Raw genomic sequence first — 19163 nt, 5'->3', positions numbered from 1 at the left:
TTCTCCTTCTCCTTCTCCTTCTCCTTCTCCTTCTCCTTCTCCTTCTCCTTCTCCTTCTCCTTCTCCTCCTTCTCTTCCTCTTCCTCCTCCTTCTCCTTTATTCAAACAGGGTTTCTCTGTGTAGCTCTGGCTATCCTGGAACTCACTCTGTAGACCAGGATGCCCTCTAGCTCAGAGATTGACATGCCTCTGCCTCCCAAGTGATGGGATTAAAGGCACGTGCCACCACTGCCCTGTGGTCTTAGTGTTTCAAAAGCCCAGGTCAATTCAATCCCAGTGTTTCATTCTCTCATTCTCTCTCTCTCTCTCTCTCTCTCTCTCTCTCTCTCTCTCTCTCTGATTTATTTATTTATTTAATGCATATGAGTACACTGCAGCTGTCTTCAGACACACCAGAAGAGGGCATCAGATTCCATTACAGATGGTTGTGAGTAATCATATGGTTGCTGGGAATTGAACTCAGGACCTCTGGAAGAGCAGTCAGTGCTCTTAGCCTCTGAGCCATCTCTCCAGCCCCCAGTGTGTCATGCTCCCCCGCCCCGTTGATCAGTCTGTAACCCCTCAGTTACTGCTCCAGTGCTATCATGCTGCCATGCTCTCTGCCATAATGAAAAAGGATTAACCCTCTGAAAGTGTAAGCAATGAAATGGTTTCCTTTGTAAGAGACGCTGTGGTCACGGTGTCCCTTCAGAACAACAGAACAGTGACTAAGGCAGGTGGCATGACTCACATGAACCTCCAGTATTGGCTAGTCAGTCATGGTGTTTCTAAGTATGAAACAGATAAGCCCTATTGCTTTATTAACATTAAATGCTAATGAACAACAACAACAACAACAAACTGCTGAGAGAAATTGGATTATGGGGAAAGCCTGCTGAACTAATCAGCCTGTTTCTATTAAGGATGTCCTAACTTCAAAACGGAGGGAAGGAAGCGTGTTACACTGGGGAAGAGGGTTTGTGTTTATTTCCACAGGAAAAGAAAAGCAGTGGATCCTTTCCAAATGGATAAAAATCCAATTTGGACAGGGGAGACTCCATGGAAATCTTGGCTGCAGACAGGATGAAAGAAATCAAGAAGACCAACAAAACCGGTAAAAGGTATTGTTGGTCACTTTACATGGGGACATCTCTGAGACAGCTGAGACATGGAGGTTTCCATGGAGGACTTCAGCTAAGCATAGCCAATACATCTTGTTGGCTGTAGAATCCTCAGGACTTAATTATGTTATCCCTTCAAATGGTATAGACAGAAATTTATATTGTGGTTGGTTATACGATCCAAACTAATTTATAGAGAAAGATGCCTCACCTGCTCAAACAGCAGAGCATCATCTCTGACACTTCTGTGCACACTGTACATTCCATGCATACAGATATCCTGTCGTCTACTGGATACCAATTCTGAAATTATGCTGATTCTGGGAGACCCTAAGAAACTTTGTGGCCCTCCAGTTAAAGTAAATTGTTTCCTTTCCCCCAGTGTAGGTCTCTCTGGGGGAAAGACTAACAGTACAACTCAGGTATTTTATCAAGGCCCTTACATAGGGGAACCTGACTGTCGCTTCACTCAGGGGTTCTGGGTCTGCAAACTGACTCAAGTCTGGAAAATGGTTCATGGCTGAGATTCTCTTTCCCCACAATCCAGTATAGCTTTCCTTTTATTTGTTTGAGAAAATTTCTGCTTATGCAGATCAAACATGTATCTATATCTTCTGGCTTTTCTACCCATCTCCCAATTCCCGAAATAACAACTCTGAGATTAATTATGATTAAATGCCCAGGTCATAAACTTGGAATTGTTCCCAGACTACCTCATAACTTACTTAACCCATTTATTCTAGCCTAAGAGTGCCACATGGCTGGTTCCCTCTCCCCAGTTTCATATGTCTGTCTCCTCAGAGGTTGGGGCAAATCTTTTCCTGGGCACCTGCCTCTATCCCAGAATTCTCTCTCCCTAACAGAATTTCTACCTCTTACTTCCTGCCTCAATAGGGCAGCATCTTTTGTCCACAGGCTATAGTCAGGTGATTGAGTTTTAGCTGAACTTTAACTTATGGTAGGTCCAGTGCGTCCCGGAACTCAATCCCTCAGTCTCAGAATACGTGTGGGAAAGACTTTGCTTTTAATTGAGTTGTGTCCATGAAGTGGAATTGACCATCTAGGATGACTGTGCCAGCCTACATTCCCATCAGCAGTGAACAAGAAAGTGTTCCTATTTCTCCATATCTTTGATGACACTTAATTTTGAAACTGGATCTCATAGATCCTGGGCTGGTCTTGAGCTTACTCTGTATCTGGAGATAATCTTGATACCCTGATCTTTTTGCCTACACCCATCTAGTGCTAGGATTACAGGCGTGAGCCACATGTCGTTTATGCTGTTGAGCACTCATCAGGGCTTTGTGCGTGCACTCAACTGAGCTACAACCCCAGTCACCAACTCGAACTTTGTTCTTTTGTGTTGTGGATGCAAAAATCACAGATCTTATCTCAAAGGGAGAAGGGAGTTTATTCTGGTGCCAGCTATGGCCAGGGGACGCAGATTTAGGTATTCCTAAATACCATGTCCCTATCTGGAAGCAGCTTCATAAGATTTTTATAGTAGCAAGATGAAGTCATAAATCAAAGCCCTTTGAAGAGTTGCCAAGCAGAGAACTCTCAGCTATAGGCCCTAAATGTCATCTGCTAGAGTCCATAGACAGCCCTCTGGTTGGTTGAAAATAGGGCTTTGTTAATGCATTCCAAAAGGTTGTCTATTTGGGGACACAGTGTCAGTAAGCTCTGGACTTGCACCATTCCCACCTCTTCACACCACTGACCGAGGTTCTCAGTGGCTCAGCGGCTTTTGCAGACTCAGCTTCTTCCAAGGATGCTTTCCGTTGGCTACCACTCTAACGGGTGTATGGGGTTTGGGTTTGATGTTTCCAATAATTAGTAATGTTTCTTTTGTAAACTTTGTTGGCCTGAAATGTTTTTAACCATGAACCACATTAGGCACACAATTTACACTTATAATACTCTTTGGGGTAATACAAAATCTGAAATTAGTGGGGTAGGTGTACAACAGTGTCCCTACCTGACACTACGCATTATAAATTAAAAACTGCAAAAATGCAGGTTCTAAAGTTCTCATTTAAAAATTTACGCTCTGGAAATACCCCAAAATCCAAATGATTTTGAACACACACACACACACGATATCCTAAGTGGAAATTGTGCATCCAAATTCCCGGAGCAGGCACGGGCACAGGGACAAGGCTTTAACTCAGGGGTCAGTTAATCTGTCTGGGATGTTCAGCCCTACATTAAGTTACACAGCAAAGCCATCTGTAGTGAATGACTCTCCCATCTGGCCACGTGTCCAAGGCCTTAGAGATCCCTGCTAGAGGCTGAGTTAGAGACAGTGCTGTCAGAGATATAACCTTACCTGCATGGCTTCCACTTGTGCTCCATGATCTATGTACTCCCTAGCAGGGACTCTGTATTTAGTCTTTCTTCTTCCTTCAGGGTTCTGTTCACCTGTGCCCCTCTGACCGATGTCTCTGCCACCACACTGGAGACCGCTGCCTTCACCCTCTCCTCTTCCTCCACATTCTCTCCCTTTGCCATGACATCCACGCCCTGAAGGCAGGGACTTGGTTTGTTCCTGGATGTTGCTCAGTGCTAAGGACTTGTGCTGAATGAGGCATCCTGCAAGGTGTTTGAGGATACAATTAAAACCCAAGATGCGGGCTGGTGAGATGGCTCAATGGGTAAGAGCACCCGACTACTCTTCCAAAGGTCCAGAGTTCAAATCCCAGCAACCACATGGTGGCTCATAACCATCCGTAACAAGATCTGACGCCCTCTTCTGGAGTGTCTGAAGACAGCTACAGTGTACTTACATATAATAAATAAATAAATATATCTTTAAAAAAAATTAAAAAAACAAACAAACAAACAAAAAACCCAAGATGCTACCCAGAGTCAATGCTCAAGATTGCTAGTCCTCCAGATATGTCCTCTCAAAGATGGGGCATGGTCAGTGGCAGAGAGCTTGCTTGGCACATGCTCAGTTCAATCCCAGCACCACACAAACCAAATGATGGGGGCTATAGCTAGGGAGAAGGTTCTGTGAGGAAACTGCTTGTTACACACCCATGAGGGAGGGCCTTAATTAGGTCCCAAGTAGCCACATAAAAGCCTGGGTGGTGAGGCTAATTGTGAGTAACACACACACAAGCATATGTGTTACACCTTCCCCCCCATTTCCTCACCAGTGTGTGTGTGTTTGTGTGTCTTATATTTGTGTATGCTTGTGTATTTGTGTTTGCTTTTCTTTGTGTACGTGTATGCTTGTGTGTATTTGTGTGTTACTCCTTCCCCCATTTCCTCACCAGTGTGACTGTACAAGTATGTGTATGCTTGTGTGTATTTGTGTTTGTATATGCTTGTTACTCCTTCCCCCCTTTCCTCACCAGTGTGTGTGTATTTGTGTATACTTGTGTATGCTTGTGTGTGTGTGTACATGCATGTGTATGTTGTATTTGTGTGTGCTTGTATGTATTTGTGTGTGCTTGTATTTGTGTATGTTTGTGTGTATTTGTGTTTGTGTATGTTTGTGTGTATTTGTGTATGCCTGTGTGTATTTGTGTTTGTGTGTGCTTATGTGTATGCTACTCTTTCCCTCCTTTTCCTCACCAGCTGAGAGGTCAAGCTTTGCCCCTTACCCCCAGGGAATACTTTGCCTGAATGAATCAAGCATTGTTTCCTCAGTGATCAATTGCCAACTCTTTTTTTTTTTTTCCCCCCTTTGGTTTTTTGAGACAGGGTTTCTCTGTGTAGCCCTGGCTGTCCTGGAACTCACTCTGTAGACCAGGCTGGCCTTGAACTCAGAAATCTGCCTGCCTCTGCCTCCCGAGTGCTGGGATTAAAGGCGTGCGCCACCATGCCTGGCAATTGCCAACTCTTCACCCTGCCTCAGTTTACCCTGACTCATTGAAGCTGGTTATTGACTGTTTTCGGTGATTTTGAGATTAGCCTGATTTACATATCAAGTCCCAGGACAATCTGGGTTAGAGAGAGGCTCCGTTTCAACAAATAGAGACAAAACTAGGTGGTCTTAGTAGGATTAAAAAACAAGTTGGGTGCTGTTGGGGCATGCCTATAGTCCCAGTGTTCAGGAGACCATGGCAGGCTATGTGTGACCAGGCCAGTGTGATCTTGAAAGCTACGTCGAGGATAGCCAAGGCCATACAGACTGTCTGGAGAAACAAACAAGACCCCACGCCACTACCAACACACATGAAACTGGGAAGAAAAGAGGGACTAGGAAAGGAATTGTGAGGGAATGGGGTCATTGGTGGTGGTGGCAGATTTAAAAAAAAAAGATTTATTTATTATTGTATATAAATACACTGTAGTTGTTTTCAGACACACCAGAAAAGGACATCACATGTATGTATGTATGTATGTATTTATGTATATAAATACACTGTAGTTGTTTTCAGACACACCAGAAAAGGACATCACATGTATGTATGTATGTATGTATTTATGTATATAAATACACTGTAGTTGTCTTCAGACACTCCAGAAGAGGGCATCAGATCCCATTACAGATGGTTGTGAGCCACCATGTGGTTGCTGGGATTTGAACTCAGGACCTTTGGAAGAGCAGACATCTCTCCAGCCCAGCAGATTTTGTAAATAGCTTGTATATATGAAATTCTCAAACAATAAAAAAGAAGGAAAAACCACAGTAGTGAGTGAGGAAGACTTCCATTGTTGACCTCCAGTTACCACATATATTCATACATATCTGCTTTGTGCAGAAATATATACATCTCTTTACTTTTCCCACCCCTAAAAAGGGCCGATAGCTAGCTGTGCTGAAAATAGGTCTTCAAACACAGATGACAAAGGCAAGGCTGGCCTCAGAGCATCATGGGTAGGTAGGTGTCACGGGCAGAACTGTTATCCTAAAGGTGACTCTAAGTGTGTGTGTGTGTGTGTGTGTGTGTGTGTGGCCTGCACACATATCTGTGTACCATATGTGTCCCTGGTGACTTTGGAGGCCAGAAGAAGGTGGTATCATATTCCCAGAACTGGAGTTAGACAGCTGTGAACCACATGGGTACTGGAATTGAACTCCAGGCCTCTGCAAGGGCAGTCAGTGCTGTTAACTGCTGAGCCCCATTCAGCCCCATTTTTTACCTCTTAAGATCTAGTGTAGTTTAGGATGGCTTTAAACGTTCAACCTTCCTGCCTTTGCCTCCCAAGTAAATGTGATGACAGGTATGAGCAAATTGTGCTCAAGTTGCTGAAAAAGTAATTAGGACCCAACTGTGAAGGTGTATGCCTTTGACACCAGCACTCAGGAAGCAGAGGTAGGTGTATCTGAGTTGGAGACCAGCCTGGTCTACAGATCTAGTTCTATGACAGCCAGGGCTACACAAAGAAATCTTGTCTAGAAAAATAATTAGCCCCCTGCCATCCCCCAGTGAAGTCATTAGGGTTGACCTAAGACATTCTGGGCAGACACCTACCAGATGATGGAAAACCCACTGTGGTCTGACATCAACCCACAGTACTGTGAAGATTCAGTATTTAAGCCACCAGAGCAAGGTGTCTGCCCTGGCAGACAAATGTACTGGGTCTTGGGAAAGAAAGATACCTAAAGCTATTCCCTTAAAGGGTCTGCCAGCCTGGCTGCCACTGCAAAGTTCTGTTCCAAATCCTTGCATCAACCAAGAGGAAGCAATCCATTTTGGTGTCTCTTCCATGAAGACTGACTGATGGCTGTAAAAGATAGGGGTCTTTACTTGCCTGGGGGGGGGGTTAGTGCTCTTCTCAGCCACATCAGAGGGATGAAGGCTCCACAGAGCCCCCTCATTTCTAAACTTAGCTGATTCTCTAATAGTTTTCTGCATGCTCTTTTAAGCCCATTAAAAAGTGTGCAGATGCCACAGACATAGCAACCACACATTGTATGTTCTTTCCCAATTAAAACATTTCCAGCTTTAGGACTGAGGAAAGAAAAACCTCAGAGAAGAGAAGAAGAGCAGAGAAGAAATGAAGTTATTGATGGAAGCAGTTGCCATGGCACTGAGCTGTCCTTGAAGCTGCCAGCTGCCACTTGATTTCCCCATTTTTCCTGCAGATGAATGAGTGCATGAAGCTAAGGATCTGCCTCCTACTGTGAGGGAGAAAATAAACCATGCATTTTAATTAGAAAGTTAACCAATGATGCGAACTTAGAGTGACTATGCAACCAAGGCACAGAACTTCTCAAACTATTACATGATTTTGTTAAAAATGCAGACACTATGGGCTGGAGAGATGGCTTAGTAGTTAAGAGCACTGGCTGCTCTTTCAGAGGTTCTGAGTTCAATTCCCAGCAACCACATGGTGGCTCACAACCATCTATATGTAATGGGATCTTCTGTCATGCAGACAGAGCACTCATAACACATAAAATACACAATAAAAAAATATAAAAAATTTACACACTATACTGCTAAGGCTAGGGCCCAAGATTCCACACTATTTTTAACTATAAAATATAGGGGTGGGGTGGTTGGTAAGATGGCTCAGCTAAGTAGTTAAGAGCAATGGCTACCCTTCTGGAGGACCAGAGTTCAAATCCCAGCACCCGGGGGCTGGAGAGATGGCTTAGCGGGTAAGAGCATTGACTGCTCTTCCAAAGGTTCTGAGTTCAAATCCCAGCAACCATATGGTGGCTCACAACCATCCATAACAAGATCTGACTCCCTCTTCTGGAGTGTCTGAAGACAGCTACAGTATACTTGTAATAAATAAATAAATCTTAAAAAAAAAAAAAAATCCCAGCACCCACATAGCAACTCACAACCATTTGTAACTCTAGTCCTCATTGTGCACTGCATAAATGTGGTACAGGCACACACGCAGACAATACATACATACAAAAATAACCAATACATTTAAAGAGAATCTTAAATTGTAAAATCATCCCTTACTCAAAAGTAATGTGTAGCCAATGATGACCTTGAACTCTCCATACCCCTGCATTTCACCTACTGAGGTGCAAATTCAGCCCCACCACAAACCACTCTTAGAGACAGGGTCTGTTATATAGCCCAGGTGCCATACCCACTTCTAAGAGCAGAGAAGGGTTGAGTATTTTATAAAACTTTAACTACTTCTCCTTTTCAGAACTGGGAATGTTTGTGCTAGCCGAGCACCGCTGCTGAACTGTGTCCTGGCGCCGCTGAAATCTCTTAAGGAGGAAACTCCATTCCCATTAAGTAACACTGTCCTCCCACTGCCTGCAGCGGGGATCGGGTGTGGTGAGGTGTGCTCTGTGGCCCAAGGTTTGCAAGCCAGGTTCCTTATTCAGAGTTATTTTGGTACTGGGAGTAGCAGGTGTGGTGACAAGCACATAGCACAATGTGTTCTGGGCATTTCTTGGCCAGTGGTGTGAGAACAGACAGTGTGACCTAGAGTGGACAGCAAGCTTACCTCCCTCCCTCCAGAGGGTAGCTAGGGTCTGTACAGTGCAGGAGACACAGCTACCAATGCTTGCTCTGGTCTGGAGATGGTCCGGGGGTCCCTGCAGAACTTTACATGCCGAGAATCAATTCCTATTATGAGGCGCTAGTATTAGTCCAGTATTTAGGAGTGGAGTGTGTGGGGCCTCTGGGAAGTGATTAGGACTTTCTTTTTGACTTTTTTTTTGGGGGGGGGGTTGTTTTGTTTTTCAATGTAGCCCTGGCTGTCCTGGAACTCACTCTGTAGACCAGGCTGGCCTCGAACTCAGAAATCCGCCTGCCTCTGCCTCCCAAGTGCTGGGATTAAAGGCGTGCGCCACCGCCGCCCGGCTTGTTTTTTTGTTTTTGTTTTTTGTGATTAGGAGTTAATATAGCCAACAGAGTGGAGCCCCAGCCTCAGGAAAGAAGGCAGACAAACAAAGCAGTCTCTTAGCACCTGAAACACTGCTGCTCCCAGATTCTGGCAGATGTCCTCACGGTGGCACCCATGTGCTCAGGTCGACAGCCTGATGGGAAGCTGATGCGATGTACCTTCTTGCCAATCTTTTCTTTTTAAAGGTTTAGTTATATGAGTACACTGTAGCTACCATGAGATATATCAGAAGGCAATGTGGTTGCTGGGAATTGAACTCAGGACCTCTGGAAGAGCAGCCACTGCCCTTAACCACTGGGCCATCTCTCTAGCCCCTGTGTTTTTGAATCTTACCTCTGTCTCCAGTCCCAAGAGACCAATTAGCTCTCTGCACTGCTGTCAGCTGTTTGTGTGAAATCAGAAAATAAACAAAAACACAACATCAGGCCAGCAAAAATGGCTCTGTGGTTGGAAACCTGATGTACCAGTTTCCTCCTCAGAGCCTATGGTCAAGGGGCCTCCTGAAAGGGTTGTTCTCTCCTTCCTCCTTCTGGGCTCCAAGGACAATTCACTCGGGCCATTGCTTGGTGGCAAGTACCTTTACTCACTGAGCCATCTAGTGAGTCCATCTATCGATACACAGGCCTTTCCTGTGTAGCCCTGGCTGTCCTAGAACTCGCAGAAATCTGCCCATCACTAGTTTCCAGAGTGCTAGAAATAAAATAAAGGCATGTGCAACATCGCCCAGGTTGTTAACTCAGTTTTGTTGAACACCCTTTGTGATGCTCCAGCCTGTTTCCTAGCGTTAATCCTTATCTTGTGTTGCTTTAACTTTTCCTTGAGGTAGGATGACCAGCTTCCTCGATTTAAATGTTTTAGTATTGTCTTTTGTGGGGCAGTGAGCCGTGATTGGCAGCCAGGTCCCTGGTTGAGCTCAAGCTTAGCCCTCCAGAGACCCGGCACATGACTGTTGCCTGCAAGGGACGGTAGGTGTTTGGCCATATCCCCTGGACCCCTGGCTCCTTTTGCAGCTATAGCCTCCCACAGTCCTCTGCAGAGGTGTGGCCATTAGTCATGTAGGGCGACACCACAACCTCCACTCCCACAGCCACCTTTACCTGTAGCCCGGTAGGCCTGGTCCACTATAAAAGGGGCTGTTTTGCTCCCCCTCTCTCACTCTTGCCCCACCTCTCTTTGCATTCCCTCCACCCCCTTTCTCCACGTGGCCATGGCTGTCCTCTACTTCTCTTTCTACTATCCTCTTAGTTCTCCTTCCTGCCATGACAATAAATGTCTTAAAACCACAGACTGCCTCTTCTCATTGGGATCCACTGTGCGGGGGGGGGGGGGGGGGAAGCAATGGCCCCAGGTCTTCCTCTAAAGAGCTGCGCCTAGTCTCATGCAGGCCTCTCAGCTTCCAGCCATGGCGCCTGGCAAACGAACCAGGACACTCTCCGTCCCCACGGGAAGCAGCCCGAGGTCTCTCCTCCCGCCCTTTCCCTTCGGACTGCACTAGAATTCTCCCTCGCGCCCCCACTCTGTTCTTAACTTTCCCATAGCATCTAACGGTGTCTGCAGTGCTCAAGAGTGAGAACCTGAAGGCCTGGGGACCCCTCTTCTGCGGTACCCAGCGGTGTCAGTGGTGCCCAAGAGTCTGAGCTGAACTCCAGCAGTCCCTTGGGACCTCAGACTTACCCCTGGAGCCTGGTTGTGGCTTCTGATGCCCACCTGGCAGTGGCATGGGGTGCATGCAAACCTCCCGAGTGGCACTAGCCCTGTGGTAGACAGGATGCAGGCCACCTTTTTAACCCAGTCTTTCATCCCCAACTATAACAAGTCCTGATGTAGTACCCACATTTAGGCATTTAAAAGGTTACAAATAATCACTTCATGTGTCCAAGTGAAAGTGAATCCCAAAGACCAAACTTGGATTGGTGACTAATGTCTTTATCCCTGGAGCTGCCTGGACGGCCCACATGGAGTTTTATTCTCTTAGCTAGTGAATTGTGGGAGCAAGAGCCCGGTGCTGTTCATTCCTGCAGGCTATGGCACTGTGATTAAACGCACAGGCACTTTATTTGTAACCACACTGAACCATGGCTTCTCTGCTGGACTAACGGGGATGACTTGTTTTCCAAAAAAGCATCGCCTTTGGTCCTTCCATGCCTTTCCCTATTCGTTTGGCTTCTCCAAGGTGGTGTGTTAACTAGGTGTTCAACCTTCTGACTCCGTGACATGTTAGCACCTACAAAGTTGACACTTGGGGACTACACAATAGTTACAAATTTATGCTTTGGCAAAGTATATGATTTTGTACCGGGCCTCACCCATAGCTATTTCAGCACACGGGCCTCTGCTACCAGCTCAGTTCCCCATGCCCATCTCTGTCCATGGTAGACAGCTGCCCATGGTTTCATTGTTTCCTTGGTTACTTCTTCTGTAATATTTGCTCGTTATGATTTACCTTCAAAAAATTAAGGAGTGGGTGGTAGAGAGTTAAGGATGATTACACTTCATGAATGAATGAGCACAGGCGAAAAAGGCACCCGCGAGTTGAAAAATTGTGGACTTTGTATGCGGTAATCTTCAACACCAGAAATCCTAAGGGTACTGGGCCAAGTGCTGCCCAGCAGGAAGCTACGCCTGCAACCCCAGCTAGCCGGGGAACATTGGCCATGTTTTTAACGTATCCACCATGGGTTTTTTACTTTGGTCTTGTCTCAGCGAGCCCTCTCCCCATTTTGTGTCTGGTCTAAAAAGTCTTGCAGAGAGCCCACACTCATGGCGGGAGCACTTTAAAAGTCCACTTGCTTCTTTACATGTCTAAATTTTGTTACTAGATTTTTTTTTTTTTTTTAATTAGGTATCTCCTCTGGCTCTAGAAGGCAGCTTCCAATCACCATCCACACGTCTAACTAGCACCTTCTGGACGTAGTGTTTACAAAATAAAAAAGGCTAACTCTTCTGCTCTTGCTAGGATGCAAAAGAGCAACCAATGCTTACCCTCTAGGTATAGACATAGTTTTGGTATGCAGCCAAGGCTGGCCTGGCCCAGGGCAGCACCACAGGCTATAGTTCCAAACCATGCATGTCACAAGTCCTATTAGTTGAGGGAAAAAAAAAAAATCTATGTTCATGTGTTGATGGCAAGAAATCACTAAGGCGTGCTCAGTAATGGAGTCCTTGCTCTTCTTCATGTTGGAGGCCCCGGAGTTCATCTCTAGCACTGCAAACATCAAAACTCAAAATTAAGTCCCTCCTCTCCATTCTCCCATAAACTTTCAACCGTGTGAAGAAATCAGGAAATAGAGAATGAAGGGAACGAAGGAACTATAAGAACCAGTGCATTTCAAAGACAACCCCACCCATCCAACCTGCTTCTCCTTCCTTTTGTGCCAGCAGTACCATGATGCCCCGGCTGCAACAAAGGGAGTCCAGCACACGCCTGGGCTTTGACTCTGTGGGCTCTGCTCATGTTCTTGAAATGCAAGAAAGCTGTTTGAGCAGTGAGTACTTTTCAGAGCCCTGCTTTTGAGAGCACACTTCATGAATTCCCAGAGGAATACTACCAAATCCACTACAGGCAAGCTCATTGGTGCTTTTCTGTAGACAGGTCTTGTTTTTTATATGGTCAAATGTTCTCTCCCTTCTTTGGAGAGACACAACTCTGGTGACTTCCTGAAGACACGAATGGTCCTTGAGGCAGCCAGTTGCTGGCTCTGCAGGTCCTCAGGAGGAATTCAGTGTTTGTCTAATTCATTTGAGATTAGTGAATCACGACAAAAGATATACAGACAAGATTCTTTCACTGGTGCTGTGTTTTTGTTTTTCTGCTGTTTTGTTGTTTTTCAAGACAGGGTTTCTCTATGTAGCCCTGGCTGGCCTCAAACTCAGAAATCNGCCTGCCTCTGCTTCCCAAGTGCTGGGACTAAAGGTGTGCGCCACCATGCCCAGCTGTCTTTTGTAGCCTCAGCTAGCCTGATCTATAAAGACCAGGCTGGTCTTAATTTCACTCCAGAGTGCTAGGATTAAAGGTGTTTGCTAGCATGCCTAGCCTCTATTGGACGATCTGTAACTGAAAACAGACAAGTCTCTTTACTTCCTCCTTCCTAGCTACTTACTATCACTGTAAGGGAAATACATTTGAAGCAATGGTCTCCAGACTCTTCAAATACCTCTACTGACTTTTCTGCTCTCCACATACCTAGTAAAGGCTCCTGTGGCCAGGCTACCTATATTTAAAGAATCCACAGACACAAGGGGACTCTGCCTCCTGCCTCACCCTCTCTGTAGTGAGTGTTCACAGCCCAAGGTATTTATGTGTACTATGGCCCTTTGGCCCTGTCCCTGTGGTTGGTGTTCACTAAGTCACAGCTCCACTTTGCTCTCTTTGTGCCCTGCTTTGCCCAGCCCAATAAATGGCATCAAAGATCCAATTTCCACTTCTCAGAGACTCTTCCTCAGCATTAGCTGTGATCTGTACTTCCCCAGAAAAGATATCTTCTGAGGCACGCACTTGGTGTTTCCTCCTTTACACTCGAGGTGTATCAAGGAGGACTTCTACATTTGCTTCCAGCTGCTGTCACCTCCCCTTCCTCTCAGCCCATTGACATTTGGTTTTGATTGTGTATGGCACTCCCGATGCTGGTCTGATTGCTGTGAGGGGATGGGGTCCATCACTGTTAAGTGAGACAATTGGAACTTCCAGGCTTCAGCAACGAACAAGGATGAGAATCATTTCCATGCCTTCCCCAGGAGCATGAGTGTGACATGCTGAGTGAACTCCATTTCCTGAGGAGTTTTCAAAGTGGGTTCTCCTCTCAGATGGGCAGAAGCAGGATCTTTAGTTAACAGGGATTTGCTGACACCTTGCAACATGTAATGACATAAAAAACTTTTAGGAAGACTTGATTGCTATTCACTTGGTACTTACTATGTGGTAGGATAATTACTTGAAATATGTTTTTATATCTTCTGCATGCATGGCAAATGACACTGACTCCCCTTCACAGCTGACAGTCTGCTGCAGAGTCTGAGCAGTGAGAGCCAGCTGCAGCTGAGAACAGAGGGGAAGGTAGTTAACTTGGTTTTAGTAACCTAAAGCCTGTTTCCTCCATATTAAAACGTTTTCCAGTATCTCTGACATGTAAGTAGCCACTGCACTGCCTCCAATATTGACAAGAAACACGTTTAAGCCTTTGCTAACAGTCAAGAGTTCTTGCTGTGAAAAGGCTGCATCTGACATCTACCTTAGCACTGGGGCTACTGAAGGCTAGAGATGGGGAGGGGTGTGAGGCCGCCTTCCTTCCCTGCAACCAGTGTCTGAAGAATCCCCTGGAAGACCTGATGGAGATTCCAGACACCCAGAGCATCAGTTTGTGATCCTGCTATTAGCAGCTACCAGTAAGTTCAGAGTCAGAAAGCATGCTACATGGAATGACTAAACTGTACTGAACAGCACTATTATCCTGGCAACACAGTGAGACAATGTAATGATTCTAAGTTTTTTTTTTTTTTGTAATTCTTTTTACAAGTCAGGTGCCATAAACATTCAAATAATGAATTGAAAAGCATGTTTACAACATCAAAAGAATTAAGATGAAATATAAACCTCTTACAATTTTTATACATTAACCAAATCACATAAGCCACAGATAAATGTTCAAGTTTAACAATATAATGAAAAAACATTTAAATTCTTAATAAAATCTTTCTTTAACATTAATTTTTAAACTTATCATTATCCTAAATAATCTATGCAGTTTGGGATACACCACCAAAAAGGCATCCACAGTACAGAGCAGATACAAAGCCACATCAGAACTTTCAGGAGCGCTCTGAAGGGCAGGCGGGCGGGTGGCACGGAAAGGCACCAAGCTGGGGTGAGCTGGTGTGACCTAGGGACTCGAGTCCCACTGCTGATCCAGCACGCCAAGCTGGGCATAGCATGACAAGTGACAGCGTTTACTCCATTCTTATGTTTCTTATCTGGGTTATAGGGTATCATATTCCAAACACTAGCACAATTTTAAAGCACAAATGCTTTAAAAAAAACTTGTAAGCAAAAGAATTGCCCAGATTTTCAAAACCATCACATTTACAAAAATATTTCCCTTAAACTTGGAATTGCTCCAAAACACTGATTTACAAATATAAAAGTAGTATGAAGGACCCAAAACATATGCATATATGAATGTGTTACCATTATAGAAGTCACCAAAAGTTCAAACCTAACTATTAATATTAATGTAAATATTATCCTAAGCAGATGGAAGTCTCCCTAAGTGGTCTGAATACTATGTGGCATGCAGTGTAGGTGTCTACCTTTGTGATTCCTCAGAGATAGCTGCTGTTAATTCACAGCTTCACAAAACTAACAGTCATGCCCAGCCCAAGTGTTGCCTATACTCAAATGAGAGGGATGAGAGTGGGGGCAGAATAAATGCACCACACAGTAGGGCAGTGTCAGTTCTCAATGCCGGTGTCATCAAGCCTTCTGGGATTGTTGGATAACTATCTTCTTCATGTTAAATGTTTTCATGTTTTTGTTTTTTTTCCCTTCACATATTAAGACTTGGACAAAAAGCCCACCCACCAGACAGCTTATCTATGTATATGAATAGTAGAGGCACTCAATGACACCAGAATGGAAATGACCTTATCCAAACATTTTTAGAAACATGAGAACCAAAATAATGAGTGTTCCTATACCCGAGAGCTATCAGCCGTCAGTTACAATGGCTAGATGAAAGCCACACTTGTGACACGGCGACCAGGATGAAGTGAGCAGTCTCACACCGACCCCTCTCCAGTGTCAGGAAGGCAGAAAGCTCAGTCCTCCAGATGATGAGGCTATGGCTTCCTTATTCACAAGACTGCAAATTGACCTCATGGGATTAAAAAGATGAAAAAGACACAAGTAGGGGAACTGTCAGTGCTTAAAAAAAAAAAAAAAAGAGAAAAAGAAAAAGGAAAACTGACCACTACTGTATCAAAGAAAGCTGAACCTCTATCCCTTCATGTGTGGAAGTGAAAAGCAGGGACTTAGGCCAAGAACTGAGATCTGGTTTCTGGGATCAATCAGTCATTCTTTAGCCAGGTGAGGTGTGTGCTACTCCGAACCTGGTAGCAGGTATCATGGGATGTTGACCAGCCCTTCCCACAGCTCTAGGATACAGAGGCAAGAAGGCCCTTTTCAGAGGGAACCAAATCCTAACTTGGGTATGTTCGGGTGCCATCATCATCTGACTACTTGAGACCTGTTTTAAAGAGAGGATCATGTCAGATTCATTTGCTGCTCAGAGGCAGAAGGGGAGGACTCTGTTTTTTGAGACAGGACCTATAGAGTCCCAACAGTCTTGGACCTCCCTATGCAAATCAGGCTTGCTTCCAATTCAGAGATCCACCTGCCTCTGACTTCTGAATGCCGGGATTAATGGTGCATGGCAGGCACCATGTGCAGCTGAAAAGGACCTTTCTAAGCCATCTTATGTACACTGAAGTGAGGGGCAGTGCATGGGGGGTAGGGCGGGGTGGGGAGGAGTAAGGCCCATAAACATTTTTGTCTGAAGCACAAGCCATAAATTGATTATGAGTGTCTACTTAGGACAATCCAGAGGAAATCAACACTGAATCTTATCATGGGTGTAAAGATAAAGATGTACATTTATTTCCATGAGTTACAAGTGCATTGCAATGCTGTTCATACTAGCAGGCAGTCTTTATAGAACCCATTTTCCATTGATGTCAAAATAAAAAATAAAAACCAAGAAAACAAAAGGACAGCTGAGAAATGAAAAGTTAACAATATAATTATCTTTCCTACATTATCTTCTGGGTAGCATTCTCTTCATGGAATACAACTCAGAGGTCACAACAGATTTCGTTCAATCAAAGGATGTGACACTTGGACATTGGTCTCTGCACAGAAACCTTAACAGTCATGCAAGAGCACAGTATTGAACAAGGCATATTTCTCATCAGAGAGCAGTGGGGGGTCTGGAGGCACCGCACTGGGATAACACCATCAACTCCACAGCACACAGTGCAGGAACCAAATACAGGAGAGAAGGAAATAAAAGAGAGCTCAAACAGTTACTGCTAGCCTTTTATGACATTAACTCAGCAGTACCAGAAACATCTCTAACTTGGCAACAGAGCAGAGCTCCATGAGGAGAGCTCAAGGCTTTATGACATACAAGTCATTACACGGCTGAAAAGTGAGCTCGAGATGCTGACATGCTGCAGGGGAAGGACTGTACACTTTCTCATTTAAAGATGCAGTGTTCCTTTTAGCTAAATCCCTAGGTAGTGAATGTAGTTACGAAAACAGCCTTCTGGGTGGAACAGTTCAAGGTGATATGGAGCTCCACCCCGAACATGTAGGTCAGCTTGCTCTCTACTGTTCTGGAAACTTCCACAGCTTTCTGTGTGTCCATCTTTCAGTAAATGACAAGCACAGCTGTCATTTTCAATCTCTGGCTAAGGATAGCATGTAACATTTTGACGAGAGCTCCACCTCCATTACAATACAAGTAACCATATAAAACCTGCAGAACAACAAATACTGCTGGTGCAATGCTTCCTTCCTATTTCATTTAAACAATGATCAAATTTTTAAAAAGCTGGGCAAATAGTATACCTTAAATTTGGGACTAACAGGATACACAGAAAATGGCCCCAAAGGACTTCTGCAACAGAAGCACCTGCCCCTGCAGCCTGTAATACCATCCAGGGACATCCACAAGCTCCTATTCTGTCTAGGTAGACAGTTACTAGCCAACAAATGAAGTGCAAATTTGGAGCTGTCACTGACTTAAGGTGCCTTATGCATAGCCTCCCTACTGTGAAGTGAGGTGCCAGTAACTGGAACAAGTCTGGAAAGACTCTCACTCTGATGAGGCTGATGGTTCAGCAGATGATATGTAGAAAGGATTCAGAACACGGAGGAACCACTGCATCTTTCAAACCAGAAAGCAGTTAGTGACTAAACAACAGTAAGCAGTTAAGTGCATTGAAAGTGCACACTGCTGCATGGCCTGCTGCCAGGAGAACTCTCTGGACTGAAGGAATTCCGTGAAAGTATAAAAGCTGCTACTACCAGAAACTGCCCCTCTGAAAGGCTCAAAGGAGTCAAGAGTAGGTAAGCTGAGACGGGCTGGAGACAGGACCAGGGTCAAGAACTGGGGGGACACCGACATCTGAACTCGTCCCGTCCTCTGAGCCCTTGTCCTGTAAAACAAAGATAAACTCAGGAGTAAGGATTGAGCCCTGTCAGAACAATAAAGGCAACAGCAGCACAAAATAGCAAAATACAAATGTAATGGGAATATAAAGACTGTCAAAAGGTCACTGCACTCTCACACACACATGACACACGAGGTCCTGAAGGCTGAGTCTCTGCCCTCATTCTTTTTTTTTAATTCCTTTCCCTCCCTTCCCTTTCGTTCCGGTCCTTAGGTTTTTTTTTTTTAAATTTGTTTCTCATTAAGGATGGTTGTGAGCCACCATGTGGTTGCTGGGATTTGAACTCATGACCTCTGGAAGAGCAATCAGTGCTCTTAACCGCTGAGCCATCTCACCAGCCCCTCATTCTACAGCCATCTTTTTCAGACAATTCTTTTTTTCTTTTTCCTTTTTCTTTTTTTAAAGACAGTGTTTCTCTGTGTAGCCCTGGCTGTTCTGGAACTCAAGTCCGCCTGCCTCTGCCTCCCAAGTTCTGGGATTAAAGGCGTGCGCCCCCACTTCCCGACTTTCAGACAACTCTTAAGAACTGAGTTGTTACTGTGTGGTGGTCTGAATGACAATGGTCCCTTCACACAGGGACAGGCACAACTGTGAAGTACAGAGTTGTTGGAGGAGGTGTGACATTGCGGGAGGAAGTCACTGTGGGTGGGCTTTACTTTGAGGTTTCAAAAGCAGGAGCCAGGCCCAGAGGCTGTCTTCTTCTGCTGCCTGCCAATCTGGATGGAGGACTCTTAGCTACCTCTCTAGAACCATGTCTTTCTGTGTGCCACCACTAAACTTCCCTCCATGATGACAATGGACTAAACCTCTGAACTATAAGCCAGCACCAATTACAAATTTTCCTTTATAGGAGTCGCTGTGCTTTTGGGGTCTCTTCACAGCAATACAACCCCTAACCAAGACATATGGTGACTAAGGGAGGCCTCATGGACATATTTACTTACACTCACAGCCTTGTTGGCTTCCCAAGATACCCACCACTCCTGTAGTCAAAAACCAGAATTTACAAAGCCTTTTCAAAGTACTGGATCATCTTCTTCTTCTCCCCCCCCC

The 19163-nt window shown here is 44.9% G+C and overlaps 1 protein-coding gene across 3 annotated transcripts in view; it reads right to left on the bottom strand.

The window, feature by feature from the left end:
• Window positions 1-16504: 16504 nt before the first annotated feature.
• Window positions 16505-19163, bottom strand: part of Mapk1 (mitogen-activated protein kinase 1) — a 58981-nt gene continuing 56322 nt past the window's right edge. For 2 of the 3 annotated variants that reach the window (XM_021208917.1, XM_029544258.1), the window contains exon 9: window positions 16506-18095. The gene's annotated coding sequence lies outside the window, so the exon portion shown is untranslated. Of the gene's footprint in view, window positions 18096-19163 lie in introns of all 3 variants that reach the window. The other variant, XM_021208916.1, reaches the window with a different exon arrangement.

Source organism: Mus pahari, chromosome 12, assembly GCF_900095145.1.
Source record: "Mus pahari chromosome 12, PAHARI_EIJ_v1.1, whole genome shotgun sequence".
Classification (NCBI taxonomy): domain Eukaryota; kingdom Metazoa; phylum Chordata; class Mammalia; order Rodentia; family Muridae; genus Mus; species Mus pahari.
The sequence above is the reverse complement of the archived record's forward strand: the minus strand, read 5'-3'. Positions and strand labels throughout refer to the sequence as shown.